At 41.9% G+C, this 17,739-nt stretch overlaps 1 long non-coding RNA gene across 1 annotated transcript in view; it reads right to left on the reverse strand.

The window, feature by feature from the left end:
- Nucleotides 1-16,357: 16,357 nt before the first annotated feature.
- Nucleotides 16,358-17,739, reverse strand: part of LOC309569458 — a 54,801-nt gene continuing 53,419 nt past the window's right edge. Inside the window, exons 2-3 of the long non-coding RNA XR_014226071.1 lie at nucleotides 16,610-16,959; nucleotides 16,358-16,511 (exon numbers count right to left, since the gene is read on the reverse strand). This is a non-coding gene — a long non-coding RNA (uncharacterized lncRNA). The remainder of the gene's footprint in view (nucleotides 16,512-16,609; nucleotides 16,960-17,739) is intronic.

Consider the following 17,739-nt stretch of genomic DNA (forward strand, 5'->3'; position numbering starts at 1 on the left):
TAAGAAGAGGGTAGGGGAGGGAAGAGATAGGGAGGGAGATAGGGGGAAGAGTGAGGGAGATGGGGGGAGTTCAGTGTACAGTGCTCACTCAGTGGTCCCTGGAGGCTCAGGTAGCACCATCATGCAGCCAAGATGTAGTACTATTGGCCACTGTGCGTGTCAGTAAATTTTCCATGTTTTGACAAGAAGAATTGGGGAGGTGGGGGGTTTGGCAACCCTGTACTACACACATTGCTCTTCTTTGGATGCTGCCATTGATTTTTCTTTTTCTCATACAGTATATGGATCCTGTGGTCCACCAGCCATATCCTCTCCCCTCATCCTTCACAAAACAAAACAAAGACTTGCATTCTTTTTGCAGAATGCAAGGCATTCTGTGAAAGGAAAGGGGGAGAAGAAGGGAAAGGGGTGGGTAAATGACAGGTTCTCCTCTTGTCCATTCACACAAGGCCTTGCATTCTATAAAAAGGATACAAGACATTTTTGTGAATAGAAATGGGGAGACAAGGGGGTGGGGAACTACAGGATCCTTTATTGTATGAGAACCTGTAACCGCGTGATGAATAAAATGAGCCGCTTTTACTGCTACAGGGCGGCTTTTTTCGCAGGACCACGTATATATACATGTGATCCATACTCCCTCCATGTTCCTGAGCTGGGAGTGCACGTGCGAGCACGTGTGCGGCCCACTAGCCCAGGGGTGCTGTGATTTGATCCAGCATCAATCACTTAATAATTGGCCTGGACCTGCTGATCGGCTCTGGCAAATCAGGAAACCGCATCAGGCACAGGAAATTATGTCATCTTCTCTCGTTGAGCCCTTTTTGGTTCCAGAGAGAGAAGAGATAATGAGTACAAAGCACTACACTGACACTGATCACATAGTTAGACACATATGACCCCCTGATTGCCCCCCCCCTACCCCCAGTTAACCCTTTCACTGTCCTGTCACAGTGTCATTAGTACAGTGTACAGATTTTTGGCGGATCACTGTATTAGGGTCCCAGGTGACGCCAGATAGCGTTAGCGTCAATCCGAGACAGCGTCAGTTTGCTCGCTACATACTCTCTAATACGTTTTTACCCCCTGATTGTCCGCCCCCCTACTTAACCCTTTTACTGCTCTGTCAGTGTCATTAGTACAGTGTACAGATTTTTTTTCTGATCACTGTAAAAGTGTCACGGGTGACGCCAGATAGCGTTAGCGTCAATCCCAGATAGCGTCACTTTGCTCGCCACATATTTACTAATACATTTTAACCCTTTGATTGCCAGTAACACTGTCAAGACACACACTATACACCTCAATTACTAGTACAGTGCAACAAGGGGGCACTCTTTACATCTAGAGGAAAACCGATTTCGTCTCCAAATACAGAAAGCTTTCTTCGCCGTAAGAGCTGTGTAAATGTGGAATAGACTCCCTCCAGAGGTGGTTCTGGCCAGCTCACTAGATTGCTTTAAAAAAGGCCTGTATTCTTTCCTGGGTGTACTTAATATAAATGAGTAGTAATATTTATAGGTAAAGTTGATCCAGGGAATATCCGATTGCCTCTCGGGGGATCAGGAAGGAATTTTTTTCCCCTGCTGTAGCAAATTGGATCATGCTTTGCTGGGGGTTTTTCGCCTTCCTCTGGATCAACTGCGGGTATAGGTTGTGTATATGGGATTGTATGGTTGGGTTTTCTTTACTGTTTTTTGTTTTTTTATTGGTTGAGCCAGATGGACTTGTGTCTTTTTCAACCTGACTAACTATGTAACTATGTAAGTGTCTGAACGGATCAAAATCTTTGATCAGATCAGAACTATACTAGCGTCCTCAAAAGTATAGTGTCCCCAAAAACGCAGCATTAGCAGGATCAGCCCCAACACCTGCCAGCACCTGTGTTTAGCCACTCCCCCCACCTCCCTCCAAAAAGTGCAGTGTCAGTAGATCACTGTCATTTCTGATACACTGGGGTAACCACGTGTCCCGAATTTTGCATGTCTGTCCCGGGTCCTGGGCACCTTCATTAGGGGACAATACAGTGTCCCGGAATAAAACTGACACAGCCACCCTGTCACTTCTTTCCCAGGGTGAAACTCTGGATATGATCAGCTCCAAAAAATTTAGCCCCTTTTAATGTAAAAAAAAAAATAAAAAAAATGTTAAAAATCAGAAAAATAGTTGTCGTTTTATTGAGTTAATGTTTGGTTCTTGCTGTGTTTTATTGTTAACCATTGTTTGCTTTGCAGGAACACCATTCAGCTGCAGCACTGATCTATTTATTCTGACAGCAGCAGGGTGTACTTTCAGAATATATACGTCAGTGATTGCAGCGCTGTAAAAGGAGATTTCTCATCTGCAGTTAAAAAAGAATGTATATGCGGTGGTCAGTGGGTGGAGCTTTGGCATATATTTTTTCACTTTTTTGGCTGATATTTCTTCATCCAAATCAATTGATGTGATTTGAGGAATAAGTTAGCTTCTTTTTTTTCTTTCAGCCCACGGGCCCTGCAACTTTCAGGCTCAGTTCACACTGGGGCGGCTTCAAAGTTGCCCAACTCCAAAGCCTTCAGCGTGGCTTGCAAACTACTTCTTTAATAGAAGTCAATGCAAGCTGCTCTGAAGTCGCCTCCAAGTAGTGCAGGAACTTTTTTCCAAGTGAGAAAAACTTCAGACGCTCCTCTTAGAACGGTTCCATTGCACTGAATGGACCAGGACTTGTCAGGTGACTAAGTCACCTGACAAGTAGCCCCAGTGTGAACCGAGCCTCAAACTGACAGCCTGTATGGAGGTACAGCCTGAAAGCTGCAGGGCTTGTCTGCAGAAGCCTAACTTTGCACCCCTGATCCCTGCAGGAAAAAAATAATAATTGTACTGTGGCCATCCCTGCCTGACAGAAGGTAATCATCTGATCCACCTCGTTTGCCTGGATGGAGAAATCAGCTTAACGAAAGAAAACTAACCACCTGTGGACACCCTTTAGGTACATTGCTCTACCACGATTCATTTTCCTTCACCAATAAACACAAATCATATACAAAATAATAACAAAATCCTATTTATTATATTTTGTTATATAAAAGCCGTCAAAATAAAAACACTCTGGTAAAGATATTTCTTTGACACACAGCATAACTTGTAACCATGAGTAATGTAAAACACACACACCAGAAAAATACAAAATATGTCTGCAAACTAACAGTTCAAAGATCCCTAAAAGAGGTAACATAAAATCTGAGCTGCCCCGTTTAATGGGCGGAGCTTCCATTGGTTGGAAGAATAGAAAATTAGGTAAGAAGGTCATAAAGAGCAAACTACTATTGCAGATAGCAGAAATATTCTGGTCCCATATCTTACCTCCTATATATAATGTCACAGTCTATCCCTCCATGTTCTGCTGCATTCCTAAAGCCGGCCATAGACGGTTCAACAGGGATCAGCCGAGATTCGATTCAGGATCCCCCCATCAATAGTGACTGTGTTGAAGGGAGGATCAAGCCTGCATCATCTATGGCCTGCCTAAATTCTATGCAAATACTGACTTTAAAAGGTATGGTCTTGATAAAAAGGCCAGCTACAGCGCTTGCTGTTTATAACCCTAATTATGTATACCAGTGGAGTTTACTAAAACAGGTGATATGTGACAAGCATAAAAACTGTCAAAAAGAAAAATTCCCATTTGGGTGGGACTTTTTAGGCACTGAAATTGCAATAACACAAAAGTAACATTTTATAAAGTTTATTAAAAAATTCTATACAAAAAAATGATTAAAAGATTTGGCAAGCTGTATAATACATCACATATAACAGAAGGAAAATGACCACATGACCCCAGGGTAAATACCCGACGCGTTTCGGAGTGTCAGTGTATACTCCTTCTTCAGGGGTGCCCTTGGAAAGTGGTCTGTAAGTAATTAATACAAATGCAGAATTATTTTAAAATGCTGAAAACATACATTCTTGTGAAACACATTTTTCAGAGATATATGGTAAAAAAAACTTACATAATCCACTGTAGTGACTAGAATAGATAGCCTGTCCGGATATTAAAAACAAGTAGTCGGCGTGCTTAAGTCACACATCAGGAATGCCGTATAAAGATGACAGAGTATGTTCTGAAATTAGACAGGGTCTTGGATATATGGTCTCGGAATTGCGTGCTGACCAGCCTCAATAAAGACTGGGTGGGGGCAGCTGGAACCCAAAGAAAAGCAATCCTGCTGGATAAAAAGCCATGCAGTTAATTAAATGTATCTCTGTAGGGGATCTGAAATAAGAATTCCATACAGATTCCTTAATTAATGGATCTAAAGGGCCAGGCTTAGTTTAAACTGGCTAATGGGATAGAGGTAAGGGGTTTTCGTGCTGTTAGCTCAGCATATTACTGGATTCCATCTAACGCGTTTCGTCACTTCCTGTGACGTCCTCAGAGATCTCAGAGGGATACCTCAGAGAGGCCTCAGAGGGATACAGACATTGTAGAGGAAAGTGATGTCACCAAAGTTTGTCTACTATTGTAATGTTCCGGTACCTTTGGTACCCTAAATTACACTTTCCACAAGTGTATGCGCCCTACCATTTACTTTTGGAAAGGTGTGCATACACCTTTAAGACTGGAGCTGTCATCACTCAGCGCCGGACTAGATGGCTATTTAAGGCGTCGGTTCTCACTCACATGTGTTCGTTCAAACACCCTTACTTGGATGTTAACCTTGCTTGAAGCTTCCATGCTTGCAAGCTTACTTCACTGACGGAACCTCGCTGCGCTGATCCCTTTATCCCGCTACTGGATCATCCGCCTCTCCTGAACCACCCTTCGGCTGTATCGCTAATAGTGCTAAGTACCCCGCAGGGGAATTCTCTATAAACTTATACTAAGCTTACACTATCTAGCTCTGCATAGTAAAGACTGTTTATTACATCTGCATAAACTAGATTGCTAGCTCTTGAGACTACTGCTACTTTTCTGCACTGGGTTGATCTCTTTTGTATGTCCACCTGCTATTCTATCATCTGCTATCATACAACATTGCTAAACCTTCCTGCATCCATCTGCTACTGTCTCACCTTCAAGTGTCTATCACCTATCACCTCCACTCAACCTATCCCTCAAACTTCATCATTGTGTTACCACATACATAAAGTCATTCTAGGAACCAGCTTGCTAACTGTGTGTATTTACTGGCTGAAATAAGACCTTCCACACATGATGAGTCATTGAGGTTGGGAATGGTATCTCAGCATATCTCTTACATGACTACTGACGTGGAAACTATTTCTGCAGCTGAAAATCCACACCATATAAGAAACGCAGGAGCGTTACAGATTGAACAAACCTAAAATGGATTCAGCAGAAATAACCACTCAGGTGACACAATTAAAACAGCAAGTATCTGCGTTAATACACGCACTTGCTGAATTAAAAGAAGACAATCAGGCTCTGTCGCAGCAGGTAATTAGACTGACACAACTTACCTCTGCTCAGTCCCCTGAACCCAAGATAAATCCCCCTTTGGTATTTACAGGCGATCGCAAAAAATTTCGCGAATTTAAAAACGCATGTGAGTTACTTTTTTTGCTAAAACCTCGTACCTACCTTACTGATCACATTAAGGTTTGTACTATTATTTCTTACCTATCAAGCGATCCTCGAGCCTGGGCAGATTCTCTTTTTGAGAAAAACGACCAGCTTCTCAACTCCTATGCCTTGTTCCTGGCAGAGCTCACTAGCCTATATGATGACCCCAATAGGCAGAGTACTGCTGATCTTCAGTTAAGATCCTTGAAACAAGGAAGGAGGCCTGTAGAAGACTTTGTCGCAGAGTTCAAGAGATGGACCCTTGATTCAGAATGGAATGATGCATCTCTGAAAACCCAATTTAGGCTTGGCCTATCAGAAGCCGTTAAGGACGAGCTCGCCCGAGCGGATCTGCCAAAAACCCTGGATGCATTAATACAACTCAGTATTACCATAGATAGAAGACTACGAGAAAGAAAGGCTGAAAAGATGGGAATGCCATTATCCGTTTCCTCTCGGAGTCTGGCCGTTGACCCCGTTCCTATGGAGATAGGAACCATACGCCCACCGCTATCAACTATGGAAAAAGCCAAAAGACGAAATGAAAATCTCTGCTTGTACTGTGCATCCCCGGATCACAAGATAAACGTCTGTCCCCTAGTCAACAAAAAGAAGGGTGAGTGTTCACATGTCTCCCTAGGAGGATTGACAACTTCATTCACTAACCCCTACATTTCTGTTTTTTTGACATTACAGTGGGACCAGAACAGGATTACTACTAAGGCCATGATTGACACAGGATCTTGCTGAAATTATATGGATATATGTTTTGCTGCTTTAAATAAAATTCCTATTATTTCTAAACTCAAACCTGTCTCAGTAAGTCTTATTACCGGTGTTCCGTTATCCTCTGGTCCGATCACCGATCAGACACAAGCACTTCTAGTCACTATTAACGAGTCTCATAGAGAGACTTCTACCTTCGATTTAATACCATCACCCCACTTTCCCATTGTGTTGGGACTTCCCTGGTTGCACACACACCAACCAACCATAGATTGGAAAAAACGGTCCTTGACCTTCCCTTCTTGTTATTGCGAGGAAACGTGTAACCTCCCGTTTTCCGGGAAGATTCTGTCTGTGGTGACAGATGAGATTGCACCACTATGTTATCAGGATCTTTCTGAGGTTTTTCTTGAGAAAAATGCTCAAGCATTACCTCCTCATCGAGACTATGATTGTAGCATTGATCTACTCCCAAATAGCAAATTGCCGTTCGGTCATGTTTATCCTCTTTCACAGGATGAACTTGCCCATCTCAAAACCTATTTGGATGAGAACTTGGAAAAAGGTTTTATTAGACCTTCCACTTCTTCCACAGCAGCAGGACTCTTTTTTGTTCGCAATAAAGATTCAAGTCTCAGACCTATCATCGACTACAGGAAATTGAATGCTATCACAATAAAAGATCGCTATCCTCTACCGCTTATCCCTGAGCTCATTGAGCAGGTGCGTGGAGCTACCTATTTTTCAAAATTAGACCTGAAAGGAGCATACAATCTCATTCGAATCCGTGATGGACACGAGTGGAAGACTGCATTCAGAACTAGATACGGATTGTTCGAATATCTTGTGATGCCATTCGGCCTATGCAATGCCCCTGCAGTTTTCCAACGATTTATAAACGATATTTTTAAAGACTTACTAGATGACTGTGTTGTGGTATATCTGGACGATATACATATATATTCACGGACCCTGTCTGAACACATAAGACATGTAAGACTTGTATTATCGAGATTGCTTGCACATAATCTTTATGTGAAGCTGAAGAAATGCTTGTTCCATAAAGATGAGGTACTCTTTCTAGGCTACATCATATCCAAAACAGGAATCGAGATGGACATGAGTAAAATATCCTGCATTCAGGATTGGCCTACACCAACTACACGCAAGGCGCTACAGCGATTCCTGGGGATTTTCAAATTTCTACAGGAAGTTCATAAAAAACTTTTCTGCTATTGTGAGACCCCTCACACAGCTCACTAGCATAAAAATACCATTTAAATGGTCAGAAGAAGCAAATAAGGCTTTCCACTTGTTAAAGACAAGGTTTACTTCCGCTCCCATATTACGCCATCCAGACCCATCCCTCCAATACATTCTGGAGGTAGATGCGTCAAACATGGCAGTAGGAGCAATACTCTCCCAACGACCTACCCACACTTCACCACTTCATCCAGTCGCTTTTTTTTCTAAATCCCTGAGCAGTCCCGAGATAAATTACCCCGTGGGTGAAAAGGAACTGCTTGCTATAAAATTGGCTCTGGAGAATTGGCGACATTTACTCGAAGGCACCCAACTACCAATAATTATATACACGGACCATAAAAACCTCCAATATCTTCAGACTAGCAAAACTCTCTCGCACCGACAGGTACGATGGTCACTATTCTTTCTAAGGTTTAACTTCCTAGTGACCTACACACCTGCAGATAAGAACAAAAAGGCGGATGCACTATCACGACTACCTGAAGAAAACTACTTTGAAATCCCTTCCGTTCCTATAATACCTCACAAACGCATTATTGGAGTTGTCCGTTCCTTAAAGGAAAAGGTTCTGCATGGTATAAGTTTGGATTCACCCCCACCACAACTAAATACTGATGCAGAAGGCTTCCTCTACTACAACGACAAACTTTACATACCACCTACCCTACGCACCAAGATCTTGGAATTATCGCATGATGTGCCTATGGCAGGACATATGGGTATGACAAAGACTTTCAATTTGATTTCTCGACAATTCTGGTGGCCTGACATGAAAACATCTATACAAAAATTCGTCTCTTCATGCAATGTCTGTGCCAGGTCCAAAATTGACACTACGAGACCATCCGGTCTACTATGCAGTCTACCAATACCCCAAACTCCATGGGAGGTTTTGTCATTGGACTTCATCGTAGAATTGCCTCCTTCCAAAGGATTTAATACCATCTTGGTGTCAGTGGACCATCTGACAAAGATGGCACATTTCATTGCTATTCGCAGACTACCTTCGTCCAAACAAACGGCAGAACTCCTGATGAAACATGTCTTCAGATTACATGGTATCCCAAAAACTCTTCTGTCTGACCGTGGATCCCAATTTATTTCTAAATTCTGGCAAGAACTATGTCACATACTACGGATTGAGCGGAAGCTCACTTCTCCTTACCATCCGCAGACCAACGGACAGACTGAAAGAGTCAACCAATGCATCGAGCAGTATTTACGTTGTTACACTTCTTACCAACAGGATGATTGGTTGGATCTTCTCCCCCTGGCAGAATTTGCCTACAACAACGCAACTCACAGTACAACCAAGCAGAGTCCGTTCTACTTGAACTATGGGTTCCATCCCTCTATTCTCCCTCCACGCATCCTTCCTTCAAATAACCCAGTAGCCTCAGACTATCTTACCCAAATAAAGGATTCTCTGGGTTTACTAAATACTACCATTGCACACACTCACAGTCAACAAAAGAAGTACTATGATCTTCGTAGAAGACCTTCTCCACAGTATACTATCGGGGACCTCGTTTGGCTCTCAACAAAAAACTTGAGACTGAAGATCCCTAGCAAAAAGCTTGGACCTCTGTTCTTGGGACCTTTCCCAATCAAGAAACTTATTGGAAAAGCTGCAGTGCAGCTTACATTGCCAATGGACCTAAAAATCCATCCCATTTTCCATGTGTCGCTACTAAAACCCCATGTTCCGGACCAAGGAATAAGGCCTAATATTCCACCTCCCCCTCCTGTACAAGTTGAAGGTGGAGAAGAATACGAGATAAAAGAGATTCTGGATTCTCGTATCTACAGAAGAAGACTTCAGTACTTGGTTAGATGGAAGAACTATGGGCCCCAAGACGACACCTGGCTAAACACCTCTGACATACATGCCCCTAGATTAATCCGCAATTTTCATGCGAGATACCCAGACAAACCAGCTCCAGAGGCCTTCAGGAGCAGGCCTTAAAGGGGGGGTATTGTAATGTTCCGGTACCTTTGGTACCCTAAATTACACTTTCCACAAGTGTATGCGCCCTACCATTTACTTTTGGAAAGGTGCGCATACACCTTTAAGACTGGAGCTGTCATCACTCAGCGCCGGACTAGATGGCTATTTAAGGCGTCGGTTCTCACTCACATGTGTTCGTTCAAACACCCTTACTTGGATGCTAACCTTGCTTGAAGCTTCCATGCTTGCAAGCTTACTTCGCTGACGGAACCTCGCTGCGCTGATCCCTTTATCCCGCTACTGGATCATCCGCCTCTCCTGAACCACCCTTCGGCTGTATCGCTAATAGTGCTAAGTACCCCGCAGGGGAATTCTCTATAAACTTATACTAAGCTTACACTATCTAGCTCTGCATAGTAAAGACTGTTTATTACATCTGCATAAACTAGATTGCTAGCTCTTGAGACTACTGCTACTTTTCTGCACTGGGTTGATCTCTTTTGTATGTCCACCTGCTATTCTATCATCTGCTATCATACAACATTGCTAAACCTTCCTGCATCCATCTGCTACTGTCTCACCTTCAAGTGTCTATCACCTACCACCTCCACTCAACCTATCCCTCAAACTTCATCATTGTGTTACCACATACATAAAGTCATTCTAGGAACCAGCTTGCTAATTGTGTGTATTTACTGGCTGAAATAAGACCTTCCACACATGATGAGTCATTGAGGTTGGGAATGGTATCTCAGCATATCTCTTACATGACTACTGACGTGGAAACTATTTCTGCAGCTGAAAATCCACACCATATAAGAAACGCAGGAGCGTTACAACTATCTTCAGTGTTACTTTACTTTAGAACACAAAATGTAAAGCTCTCAACCCAATCTCCTTTAAGGAATATATGTAGTCTTAGGGGGCAACAGTATGCTGTGAAGGAGGATGCCATGGTAGGGGTAGGCATTGGCATTAGGGCATCTTAGAAATGTTATGTACCAATTAGATCAACTATACCATCTAAGTCCTTCCCCCTTATAGTTAAAGCTGAATTCCAGGTATGAGGTTTTTTTTTTTTTTTTTAGTCCAATGTACTATTGTAAGGATATATATACCTGGTCAATGCCTGTGGAAGCTGCCATTACTACATTGACCCTCAATATCTTTGCAAGCAAGAAATTCTCTGTAGTTATTATGTCACAGGACAGCCTTTCATTTAGCACAGAGAATGCTTTGCACTTTTGCAATGAATGCAATGCACATGGTCCTCTGATTGGATGAGGTGGACAGCTGGAGGGGTGATGTCACCCTATCCAGTCACAGAACACTTGGCATTCACTAATAAAAATGCAAGGTGTTCTTTTAATAAAACAAAGATGAGCTACCAAGAGCGGGCCATAATCCGGACAAAAAAAGGAGATTGTCAGCTGGAAAACCAACTAGACAAAAATGATAGACTTTAAGGGCACATCATAAGATAGACGTAGGATACAACTGGCATATTAAAAAACGCACATTTTATTAGGTACACATATTAAATTTGATGTACAGGAGTTGATGAACCTCAACCAATACAAAAGGGTTCAAAACATCCTACATATATAAAAGAAGGGGGGTGTGACCAAAAGGCCACAACGATACAAAATACTTGGATGAATGAATATGTCTGATTAAAGGTCAATGCGTATTGTGGTATGCTTCATCGGGACCAGAAACAGACAGGGATATTCTTCTCCAAGTAGCATAAGGCGAGATTGGCACATAGGGAATAGTCAAGGCCTGGGACACCAGAATGAGGTTCTAGACTCAAATTCAAGAAAAAATATAGAGGATATGTGTCTCCAAAACAGAGATGTGGAACACGGGCGGCCAGGTGGATTATGGTCTTCAATGGTAGAAAATAATACAAGCTGATACTCCAATAGACAGTCCTACTAGGGGGATGTATTATAAGTACAGCAAAGCCTGGCTTGAATAACCACTTCAAAATCGATCAAAGATGAGGCGAGTCAACCACCAACTATTAGATATCGATAAGGGGGGCAAAATATGTATTTATCTGTATCCCTCCGAGTTGGAAACCTCATCAGTGATGACAGGTCCCTTGTACTGAGCCAAAAGTAAGAGAGAAGTTGCCCCATCAACCGATGAGCAGCATATTCCGGGGTAGTGTCGCCCACGTCTATCTTATGATGTGCCCTTAAAGTCCATCATTTTTGTCTAGTTGGTTTTCCAGCTGACAATCTCCTTTTTTGTGTGTTCTTTTAATAGTGCCTGTGCCAAGCAAGGGAACAATTCCTGCTTGCTTGCACCCGACACCCGGGACGGAACGCGAATGCTGGATTGTAACTTTGCAAACTAATCCAGACCTGGAATTCAGTTTTAAGCCCCAACTGTAAGAGATTAGACTATAGAAGGGTTTTGTTGCACAGTGATGGTCAATGCCAGGGGCCTGCAACCTATGGGATGCAGCTAGAATCAGCGGCCTCTCACTCAGGTTTTCAGGTCAGCCTGTGGCAGTGACGGTGAACCTTGGCACCCCAGATGTTTTGGAACTATATTTCCCATGATGCTTAACTACACTGCAGAGTGCATGAGCATCATGGGAAATGTAGTTCCAAAACATCTGGGGTGCCAAGGTTTGCCATCACTGGTCTATAGTCTAGAAACATAGAAACATAGAATGTGTCGGCAGATAAGAACCATTTGGCCCATTTAGTCTGCCCAATATATCTGAATCCTATGAATAGTCCCTGGCCCTATCTTATATGAACGATAGCCTTATGCCTATCCCATGCATGCTTAAACTCCTTCACTGTATTTGCAGCTACCACTTCTGCAGGAAGGTTATTCCATGCATCCACTACTCTCTCAGTAAAGTAATACTTCTTCATATTACTTTTAAACCTTTGCCCCTCTAATTTAAAACTGTGTCCTCTTGTGGTAGTTTTTCTTCCTTTAAATATGCTCTCCTCCTTTACCGAGTTGATTCCCTTTATGTATTTAAAAGTTTCTATCATATCCCCTCTGTCTCTTCTTTCTTCCAAGCTATACATGTTAAGGTCCTTTAACCTTTCCTGGTAAGTTTTTTCCTGCAATCCATGTACTAGTTTAGTAGCTCTTCTCTGAACTCTCTCTAGAGTATCTAAATACTTCTGGAGATATGGCCTCCAGTACTGCGCACAATACTCCAAGTGAGGTCTCACCAGTGTTCTGTACAGCGGCATAAGCACTTCTCTCTTTCTACTGCTTATACCTCTCCCTATACATCCAAGCATTCTGCTGGCATTTCGTGCTGCTCTATTACATTGTCTTCCCACCTTTAAGTCTTCTGAAATAATTACTCCTAAATCCCTTTCCTCAGATACTGAGGTCAGGACTGTGTCAAATATTCTATATTCTGCCCTTGGGTTTTTACGCCCCAGGTGCATTATCTTGCACTTATCCACATTAAATTTCAGTTGCCAGAGTTCTGACCATTCTTCTAGTTTTCCTAAATCCTTTTCCATTTGGCGTTTCCCTCCAGGAACATCAACCCTGTTACATATCTTTGTGTCATCAGCAAAAAGACAAACCTTACCATCGAGGCCTTTTGCAATATCACTTATGAAGATATTAAACAAAATTGGTCCCAGTACAGATCCCTGAGGTACCCCACTGGTAACATGACCTTGTTCTGAATGTTCTCCATTGACTACAACCCTCTGTTGTCTGTCACTCAGCCACTGCCTAATCCACTTAACAATATGGGAGTCCATGCTCAATGACTGCAGTTTATTGATAAGTCTTCTATGTGGGACAGTGTCAAAAGCCTTACTAAAATCTAGATATGCAATGTCTACTGCGCCTCCACCGTCTATTATTTTAGTCACCCAGTCAAAAAAATCTATAAGATTTGTTTGACATGATCTCCCTGAAGTAAACCCATGTTGTTTTTCATCTTGCAATCCATGGGATTTAAGATGTTCCACAATCCTATCCTTTAATAGGGTTTCCATTAATTTGCCTACTATTGATGTCAGACTCACTGGTCTATAGTTGCTCGATTCCTCCCTACTACCTTTCTTGTGAATGGGCATGACATTTGCCAATTTCCAATCTTCCGGGACGACTCCTGTTACTAATGATTGGTTAAATAAATCTGTTAACGGTTTTGCCAGCTCACCACTAAGCTCTTTTAATAATTTTGGGTGTATCTCATCAGGACCCTGTGACTTATTTGTCTTCACTTTAGACAGCAATCTTAGAACGTCTTCCTCTGTAAAGACACATGCATCAAACGATTCATTAGTCATCCTTTCAAGTGGAGGTCCTTCTCCTTCTTTTTCTTCTGTAAAAACTGAACAGAAGTATTCATTAAGGCAGTCGGCTAGCCCTTTATTCTCTTCTACATACCTTCCGTCCTTTGTTTTTAATTTAGTTATTCCTTGTTTTAATTTCCTTTTTTCATTTATTTATCTGAAGAATGTCTTATCCCCCTTTTTCATAGACTGAGCTAGTTTTTCTTCTGCCTGCGCTTTAGAAGTTCTTATAACTTGCTTGGCCTCTTTCTGCCTAATCTTGTAGATTTCCTTATCTTCATTGCTCTGGGTTTTTTTTATAATTACAAAATGCTAGCTTTTTATTTTTAATGATTTGGGCCACTTCTGCTGAGTACCACAGTGGTCTCTTCCTTTTTTTGCTTTTACTGACAAGTCTAATGCAATTTTCTGTTGCCTTCAATAATGCACCTTTTAAGTAGTCCCATTTCTCCTGGACTCCATGTAATCCGTTCCAGTCTGATAAGGACTCATTTATGACTAATTTCATTTTTGAAAAGTCTGTTTTTCTAAAATCTAAAACTTTTGTTTTTGTGTGGTGTGACTCTTTCACAGTTCTTATATTAAACCACACTGACTGGTGATCACTAGATCCCAAGGTTTCGCCTACAATGACATCATATACCGAATCCCCATTTGTGAAAACCAAATCCAAAATGGCCTCCCTCCGGGTTGGCTCCTCAACCACTTGTTGCAGAGACAACCCCAGTAGGGAATTTAGAATATCTGTACTCCTGGTAGAACTTGCTATTTTGGTTTTCCAGTTTATATCTGGAAGATTGAAATCTCCCATAATGATAACTTCTCCTTTCATTGTCATTTTAGCTATTTCTTCAACTAGTAGATCATCTAGTTCTTTAACTTGACCAGGTGGTCTATATATCACACCTACACGAGTTACTGCATGATTAGCAAACTGCAACGTAACCCAAACTGACTCTATGTTGGCCTCACCAACTTGTATTAGGTTAGATTTAATGCTATCTTTCACATACAGGGCCACTCCTCCTCCTTTCTTGTCTTCTCTGTCTCTTCTGTATAAAGAGTACCCTGGTATGGTTATGCCAGTGACCGTCAGGTCCACAGAGTGTACTGTGCCCACTGCAGTGCCCACCACTGATAAATACGGTGGCACAGCAGCTTGCAAATTAAAAATATATATATATCAATTGCAGTTGCCTGGCCTGCCAGTGACTGTCAGGTCCACAGAGTGTATATGAAGATAAATCTATGCGCTACCAAATGAAGAGAAGGGAACGGAAAAAAGAGGAGGTACCAATATAGAACAATGGAGCACCAGAAATCTGCAGCTAATTTTGTAATGTCCCCACATACAACAAGATAAAATAAAGAGTAAAAATCAGCGCAGATATTCTAAAACCGGTGAACCATAGATATCTAAAAGTAGATCTATAAAATTAATCAATAATTCAAAATCAATAGTATAAAATCAATACATCAACCTTCAGATAAAAATGACAAAGGTGCTTGAGTGCCAAAGTGAAAGTGCATAAATATGATAAAAAAGTGAGATCCTCATTATGCTGAATCAATAGCACTTGAATAAGTATCCTGTGCAAAGTGAATGCTGTGAAAGAATCAATAATAAAGGGTACTGATCCAATATTCAGCAGAAGAAAGAAGAAAACAATATTATAAAGTGAAGTGCCCTATGAAGAATGAACCCATCCAACTCTTCAATCAAATAAAGTGAATCAATAAAAAGTGACGAATGTGATCATCTTAAAGAAATAAAGTGCTAAAATGGAGGAAAATAAAAAAATATTTTAAGTGCCCTAGGAAGGGTGAACCACTAAAACTCTTCAGTAGCAAAATAATCTTAGTAGTGATAAATGTGAAATATATCTACAAATTTGATATATACACTGAATAGCAGTGTGAGGGTGAAGACTGTAAAAAAAAAGTCCAAAGAAAATTGTAGCAATCAGTCTTAGATGAAAAAATTGTAGTGAAAAAAAAAAAAAACAGAGTGTACTGTGCCCACTGCAGTGCCCACCACTCATATATACGGTGGCACAGCACCTTGCAGTCTGTCACTGTGAAGCGGGCGTAACCCTTACACTACCTGATCGATACAACATCATACCTGATCGTATACACACACTGGATGTTTTAAAGCACGTTATTCCAAACAATTTAGGAATGTTAGGTGATTTATGCCCTTTATGGATTAAAACCCGACTCTGCGTCAACTACGTAATTTTCCATGGGAGTTTTGCCATGGATCCCCCTCCGGCATGCCACAGTCCAGGTGTTAGTCCCCTTGAAACAACTTTTCCATCACTATTGTGGCCAGAAAGAGTCCCTGTGGGTTTTAAAATTCGCCTGCCTATTGAAGTCTATGGTGGTTCGCCCGGTTCGCGAACATTCACGGAGGTTCGCGTTCGCCGTTCGCTAACGGCAAATTTTAGGTTCGCGACATCACTAGACACTAATAGGGACAGGGTGGCTCCAAAGGGAACTGTGATGGGGATTTAAATGTATGGGTGGACTCCAAGGGGGACTCTGATGGGGACTCTCATGTACAAGGTGGCTCCAAAGGGGACTCTGATGTAAGGGGGTAATCTGATGGGGACTTTCCTGTGTGGGTGTACTCTAAAGGGTACTCTGATGTAAGGGGGACTCTGATGGGGACTTTCATGTATGGGTGGACTCCTAGGGGACTCTAATGGGGACTGTCATGTACAGAGTGGCTCCAAATGCGACTCTGATGTAGGGGGAACTCTGATGGGGACTTTAAAGTCGAGTGGACTCCAATGGGACTCCAAGGGGACTCTCATGTACAGAGTGGCTCCAAAGGGAGCTGTGATGTAAGGGGGTACTCTGATAGGGACTTCCATGTACGAGTGAACTCTAAAGGGTACTTTGATGTAAGGGGGACTCTGTTGGGGACTTTCATGTATGGGTGGACTCCACGGGGACTCTGATGGGGACTCTCATGTACAGGGTGGCTCCAAAGGGGACTCTGATGTAAGGGGAACTCTGATGGGGACTTTAATGTATGGGTTGACTCCAAAGGGAACTCTGATGTAAGGGGGTACTCTGATACAGACTTTCATGTATGAGTGAACTCTAAAGGGGACTCTGATGTAAGGGGAACGCTGATGGGAACTCTCATGTACGGGTGGTCTCTATAGGGGAAAGGGGGGAATGGGGTAGAGAGGATATAGATCCTCTCAGGATGGTTGCAATAACTAGGCTCACTATTATAAATGGTGCATAAATAAATTTTATTAGGTGATCTGTGATATATAAACAAAAATAAGCAAAAAAATCAAGACACTGACAATTCAGTAAAGTATGTTTTAAAATAACAGGACCTTTAGGACCAGGAAAGGTATATTGCTTAGACTCAGCAATATCCTTACCATGCCACGTTCACCTTAAGGAAGTAATCTAAATATAGATTGTGTAGAAACTGTGGGTGTAGTATCCAATTGGATTAGTTCACCCCTCCTAGAATCTTAGTTCAAGGTATGTAGGTATGCTAGATGAATAATTTTGCACAAGATAATGTGTTAATTAAAGCATATCACAATGTACAGTGAATAGAATTTTGCAAATAATTCAGCATGCGCAAATAGTCATAGGCATAGGGTTTCCTCCGATTTTCATAGGAATTGATGTATGAAGGGTTAATGTCTCAGTATGCCACAATGGGCTGAGATGTATAGTAACCCTTGGTAAAGAAAGTATGTGCTACGTAGTATACGTGAAATTTAAACGTTGGAGCTCATACTGTAAGGATATGCAATCATAATGATGCGATCCGGATTAGTTTTATCCCAAGGTGTGACACTATGCAGCGGTTTTGGATACCATGGAGTACTTAGTTGTGTGGGACAGTGATAAATATAATTATATTTATCTCTTCAATATTGAGAGAGGCTGAG

The sequence above is a fragment of the Pelophylax lessonae genome, assembly GCF_965119305.1.
Source record: "Pelophylax lessonae genome assembly, chromosome: 13".
Taxonomy (NCBI): domain Eukaryota; kingdom Metazoa; phylum Chordata; class Amphibia; order Anura; family Ranidae; genus Pelophylax; species Pelophylax lessonae.